We start from the raw sequence: 7,164 nt of genomic DNA on the forward strand, positions 1-7,164 counted from the left end.
AGCCTCGCTGTTTTGCTTTCTAAACACTACTAGAAAGGACCGTTAAATATTGCCGTCTTAGGCATTTGGGGAAATTCAAAGTTTGGTATGGTTAAAGTTTGGTTACTAATCATTGTTATTCCTATAAAGGACAATGGTAAGTTTTCAAATAGAAATGCTGTTTGAAATGTTTTACCATTAAACTTCAAGACTATGAAATGGTCTAATTTTAAAAAATTATTTCTTTTGGAGAGACAAAAAGATATTTGCTTGCTATTGCTACAGTTATGCTGTATATATGCAAATGAAATAATAATCTACTGAGAAAAAGATGAAGATGATGGTTGCAAATGGTTTTATTGTGTAAACACAGCCATACTCTTCAAATTAATTATGACAGTGTTAACTTTTATTGTTCATTCTCATGTAAAAATTTCAAAAATGCTACAATGCTGAAAAAAGAGTAGCTGAGGGAGATCAAAGAGGATCAAAAACAATTGGAACCTCTGGTGTCTTAGCAGTTATCAAAGAAAATCACACATCTCTCAAGACATTCAATACTTATTTATTTCAGTAAAAACACACAGCTGAAGCCAAAAAAAGAAAAAAAGATACCACAGTAAAATGCTAGTTTCACCCAGGATCTTTTTAAATGTGTAAAGACCTGCTTATCTTACTTAAAAAATTATTACAGAACCCTAAAACTAAGCTTTACTTTTTCTACTAATTACCTATTTTTTCATTATCAAGCTCCAATTATAAAAGGTCCATGTTATCCATGTCTATTTCATTTTATTTCCAGCACAACTTTTTGTAATATAACAGCTCTGTCAAAATATTAGTTGGTAGCTTCAGCTGAGTTACCACGTAAGAGTGATGCCATGCAATAAAGAAGGTGTTAGACCATACGGAAATTTACCAAAGGGGATGTGCTAAAAGCCGGTTACAAATTTCCTGGAACCCCTCACCCATCTCAAGGATATAAGTGTCACGTTTGAGAGATGAAAGAGGAATTTCGGAGAAGGATCACTTTGAAAAGGACTGCTCTTGAGTCCATTTCCCAAGGGGGAGAGAGGACACTGCTGCCTCCTTACCCAAACCTAATGAAAGGCAGTTTGTGGCGGGGTGCAGTGACTCATGACTGTAATCCCAGCACTTTGGGAGGCTGAGGTGGGCAAATCACAAGGTCAGGAGTTCCAAGACCAGCCTGACCAACATGGTGAAACCACGTCTCTACCAAAAATACAAAATTAGCCAGGCATGGTGGTGCATGCCTGTAATCCCAGCTACTTGGGAGACTGAGGCAGGAGAATCACTTGACGCAGGAGGTGGAGGTTGCAGTGAACTGAGATCCCCGCGCCACTGCACTCCAGTCTGGGCAACAAGAGTGAAACTCAGAAGGAAGGAAGGGAGGGAGAGAGGGAAAGAAAAAGCAGTTTGTTAGGGACCTTAAGCTGCTGCTTGGCATATGTTCCTTGAAGCTGGGGGACTCCAGGGTCCTGTGCTTGACTTCTCTAGGGGGAGTTAAAGGAGCCTGGGCAGCATAAAGGAAGGGGCATGGCTGGTCTGGGAGGTAATTGCACTTTCCACTGACTGAACAGATAAAATGTTCATGAACCCTAGAGTAAGACAGTCAGATTGGAGCAATTTAAAGTTCTTCCCAAAAGACTTCTGAGAGAGTCTTTGTGGTGCAGACTGCAGAAAACCAGGGCTAAGAGAGAGTGGCTGCCAAAGGAGATACTACCCCATCAAGGGGGTTTCAGAGAAGCCCAGCAGAGAAAACACTGAACAATCTCCTAAAGTGTCCATGAGAGAAAGTACCATTTTTAAATGCCTGCCAGGTATAGAGAGGGTATCGCCATCTTAAAATGAACCCAGTTATGTGGGTTTTCTGCTTCCCTTATGCCTCTCTGCTCTAAGCTCTAGTGGGTTACGAATGGTCATAACAAGTCACAGAGTGAAGAGGGGGAAAAGAAAGAAGAGTTTCTTAATTTTAAATCATTTGATTAATATCAGAACTGGATTCTCTGATTTCTGAGATGAGACTGTGGCTAGAAGTGACCAGAGGGTTTTCAGTTATAAAAAAAGGCCAGAAGAGTCAACAGGCCTTATCTAGTTTTTAACTAGGGACAAGGAAAGCTACCATCTTTAAAGGGAGTGTGGAGAATAAAGTTGTTTATTAGAGTTATGCATTAGTCTGTTTTCATGCTGCTGATAAAGACATACCTGAGAGTGGGCAATTTACCAAAGAAAGAGGTTTAATGGACTTACAGTTCCACATGGCTGGGGAGGCTTCACAATCATGGTGGAAAGAGCAAGGCACATCACGTGGATGGCAGCAGGCAAAGGGAGAGCTTGTTCAGAGAAACTCCCATTTTTAAACCATCAGATATCAAGACCAACCTGACCAACATGGTGATACCCCATCTCTACTTTAAAAAAAAAAAAGTTAGCCAGGTGTGATGGTGGGTACCTGTAATCCTAGCTACTCAGGAGGCTGAGGCAGGAAAATAGCTTGAACTCGAGAGGCGGAGTTTGCAGTGAGCCAAGACCACGGCCGCTGCACTCCACTGCACTCCAGCCTGGATGACAGGAGACTCTGTCTCAAAAAAACAAAACAAAACAAAACAAAACAAAACAAAACCCCACAATCATCAGATCTCATGAGACTCACTCACCATCACGAGAACAGCATGGGAAAGACCCACACCCATGATTCAGTCATCTCCCACTGGGTCTCTCCCACATGTGGGAATTATGAGAGCTTCAAGATGAGATTTGGGTGGGGACACAGAGCCAGACCATGTCAAATTACATCCCAGGAGTCCTAAATGCTCCCTTGCTTTGTTGAAACCACTTTCTCATACCAATAGTTTTTAAAAGGCAATGTAACACCGTGAGATAATGAGTGGACTTGTAATCACGAGATCTAAAATTGAATTCTGGATTCACACCTAAATAGCTAAGTGCCCTTGACCAAGTTATGAAACTCTCTGAACATCAGTTTTCTCATCTATAAATGTAAAAGATTATAATAGTTAATTCCTACTTTTTTTTTCTCTTCTCTTTTTTTTTCCTCTTCCTTTTATTTTTCTTGGTTAAGTTCTCCAGAAATAGTTATCTAAGAGAAAGATTCTAGTGAAAACCTGGGAGTTGATCCCAGGAAACCTAGTAGAGAAGCAGGAATATAAGACATGAAATGAAGTTAATAAAGGGTGTGCTATGAAGCCAGTTACCACTGGGCAACAGAAGCTCAATCCTAATGGGGAACCCAGGGAGAGATGGTGTAGACAAGCACTGTACAATAGAAACACAATGCAAGCCAAATTGGTAGTTTAGAATTTTCTAGTAGCCATATTTAAAAAGTAGAGAAGCTGGGTGCAGTGGCTCATGCCTGAAATACCAGCACTTTGGGAAGCCGAGGTGAGTGGGTCACCTGAGGTCAGGAGTTCATGACCAGCCTGGTCAACACATAGAAACCCGTCTCTACTAACAATACAAAAATTAAGCCAAATGTGGTAGTACATGCCTGTAATCCCAGCCATTTGAGGGGCTGAGGCAGGAGAATCACTTGAACCTGGGAGGTGGAGGTTGCAGTGAGCTGAGATTGTGCCACTGCACTCCAGCCTGGGTGACAGAATGAGACTGTGTCTCACAAAATAAATTAAATAAATAAATAGTAAAGAGAAACAAGCGAAATTAATTTGAATACCCTATTTTATATAACATATTAAATCTAATGTATCACATTTCAACATGTAATCAATGCAAAAATTATTCATAAAATTAAAAAATAATTTTTTTGACTAAGTCTTTAAAATCGTGTGTATTTTATACTTACACTGCAACTTGATATGAACACTCAATTTTCATCTTGATTTGTATTCAGGTTTCATAAAATTTACAATTGAAAAAATAGTTCATACAGCCAAGTTTTTATCAAACATGCTTAAAATGTTTTCAGTAGCTGAAACAAGTATCATTTTAATATTTTAAATTAATTAAAATCAAATAAAATATAAAATACCATTTATCAGTCACATTAGTCACACGGTAGTGGCTACTGTATTGGACAGCACAGATGTAGGCAGCGTTTTGGAGTTATTCCACCTGAGGGGCAAAGATGTTGGGGCATTCATCCACCTCTGGACCATGCTTGGCTAGTGGCTGTTTCTGTGGCTGTTGATAGCTGTGCACATGACCGAGCTTCCTTACCACCAGAACAAAGCTTCATGCAGATGGGTGCAGCTGTTCACATAAGATGCCTTTTTTATGTAGAGGTGAATGCCCAAGGGATGTGGGCAGAGCACTGTCAGCTTCTGCTGCATTGTATAACCTCCATTTTGTCATATATTGTCATTTTTCTAAAGTCTCTTTTCTTTGATTTCTTAGAAGCATGGGACAAATCAATTTTTTGTTTCATGTATCTCTCACAGTTCAATCCTTCAACTGCCATTGATGGTATACTGTATTTCAGTGGCCCTGCCTTACGTAGCATGGTTTGCTGCATTTGCAGCAATTACCTTAAAGCTTATGTCCAGTAAATCAGTCATGCCACCAGATTTGGGGGCTGTCGGTATTTATTATGTGGCCACACCCACTCTAGTCTCTAGAACCAAATCTGATTTTAAGCAGAAAAGATGAGCTCCAGCTTAATATTGTAGGACTTGACACTTAAGTATCTCAACACTTAGTTCCACTCAGAGCTCAATTCTCACACTCTTGTACCCATGAGACCCATTCAAATGTAGAGATCGTGGTTTGTTTGATTTCTCTAGTCTCTTTTCCCGGTCCTAGCCTCATTAATGACTCTGTTTCCTAATTGCAGGAAGAATTCCAGCCAGCCAGCTTCCCTGGTCACTGTGCCTTATCTGCTTGCCCCATGGGCTTCTAGACACCTTGTGTCTCTGCCCCTCCCTGCTTGATCTCTCAGTGCTCCTTAGTCTGTGTTACCCACTTTTTTCTGGGTTGTGTAAGGCTAAATCCCCTGGACACCATGTTCTGTCTGCCAGATTCAACTTCCTCCCTTCTTCTCTTCCCTGATCTATGCCACCTAACTTAGAGGGCCTTATTCCAGGTCTCTGTCTCTATCACCCTGTCCCACACCCACTGCACTTAACCAGGCCACATAATAAATATCACAACCCCAAATAAGAGAGCTTCTACCTTCAAACTTAAATTAATGCATGTAAAGTATTATCACTCTTCTATCTTTCTAATCCATCTGCACTATGAAGTCATATTCATTTCTTAAAATCCTCTACTTGACATGACAAAATCTGCAGTGTAGAACAAAGACTGGCAAACTTCAACTGGAAATGGCCAGAAAGTGCATATTTTAGCCATTGTGCACTGCATATTTTCTGTTGCAGCTACTCAACTCTGTTATAGCATGGAAGCAGCTATAGACAATATATAAATACATGGGCATGACTGTGTTTCAATAAACTTTATTGGACACTGAGAGGGTACCAAAATTTGAATTTCATATCATTTCTAATATGCCATGAAACATTCTTCTTTTTACATTTTTCAGCCACTTCAAAATGTAAATATCATTCTTAGCTTCTGGACCATACAAAACAGTCAGAGGACAGGATTTGTTTGGCTTTCATAGTTTCCCAGCTCTTGGTGTAGAACAGGGGCATCCAATCTTTTGGTTTCCTGGGCCACAATGGAAAAAGAATTGTCTTGGGCCACACATAAAAAAACCTAACACTACCGACAGCTCATAAGCGAAAAAAAAAAAGTTCAATGTTTTAAGAAACTTTACAAATTTGTGTTGAGCTGCATTCAAAGCTGTCCTGGGCCACATGCAGCCCCAGGGCCATCAGTCAGACAAGCTCGGTATAGAAAACAATTTAGCACTTAGTGGACTGTTTCAGATGCAACAATATAGGGAAAAGAGATACATCATTGAGATCCCTTCATAGAAAAGTCAAAACTTAAATTGAATCTGGAAGACAGAAAAATAATTTGGATGATGAAAGGAAAAAGGGATATTTCCAGTCAGCAATAGCATGATGAGTTGAGTGTGGTATTTAATAAATGATGAGATTATGCAGACAGTCCTTATTATTCACCAACTATTGGATATCTGTTAAGTGTGTGTGTATATATCTATACATATATACTAACTATATAATAAATATATCTATATATACATACTCACTATATAATGTATATATATACACACATATATTTGTATGTGACCGTAAAGTAGATAAAATGTAAATATTGCTTCTCCTTCTCTTCTATTCTTTTAGAATTGCTTTTACAAAAATATTAAACCTTCTCCTTCTAGGCTTCATGACTCAAATTCTCTTCCAAAATTTTTTTCTCTGTACTTCTTTGATCTTTATTCTGGATGTTTTCCTCAGATCTGTTTTCTAGCATCTAATTCTTGCTCTCAATTGTGTCTAATCTCATGTGTAACACTTCCATTGAGGTTTTCATATCAACGGCTACATGGGTTATTCCTAAAATTCCATTTTTCCAAAATCTTCCTTTAGTTTCACACTGTCATTTTTTCCTTAAACAAATTAAACATATTTGTTTCATACTATATTTTAGATTTTTAAATTATCTTTAGTTTTTAGAGTGTTAATTTTCTGGGTTCATTGCTGATGAGGATTTATTTCCTTGTTACATAATTTTTGAGAGTAAACTGACATTCAATGGCTTTTTACCTGAGAGACTCTCATGCTCAGGTTTATGAAAACATCTTTCAAAGTGTTTTTCATTTGCCCCTGCCCAGCCCATAGGAGTGTTACCCATTTCATAACCATTTCTACATTCATTTCTTAGCTCCTATGCCATATAGGTAGTATGAATGTGGGTCCCATAACTACAAAGAGTCCGGGTTTGAGTTTGATAAATTATAAGTGATTATTTTCCTATTCGTGGCCCCTAGCGTATGGTACACTTCTTTGACACCTCTCAGGCCAATGATTGGTGTTTTCTAGACCCTGTGTTGTTGAGGATGCAGGGTTCAGTTCTGGTTCCTTCAGTTCCAGGCCTGAAGCTTTCTTTTCTGTCCCAGCAATGGCATTACAAGTTTAGTCCTGCCCTTTGGCCCAGGGTTTCAAATGTCTACAGACCATCGTTTTCTGTGCTGACACCTGGGAATTTTCCTTGAGTTTACCTATACATTTCGTACATTTCAAAAACTGTATTTTATCTAGT

This window comes from Aotus nancymaae, unplaced genomic scaffold (genome assembly GCF_030222135.1).
Source record: "Aotus nancymaae isolate 86718 unplaced genomic scaffold, 86718_ANA_hifiasm-v0.15.2.pri h1tg000019l, whole genome shotgun sequence".
NCBI lineage: Eukaryota > Metazoa > Chordata > Mammalia > Primates > Aotidae > Aotus > Aotus nancymaae.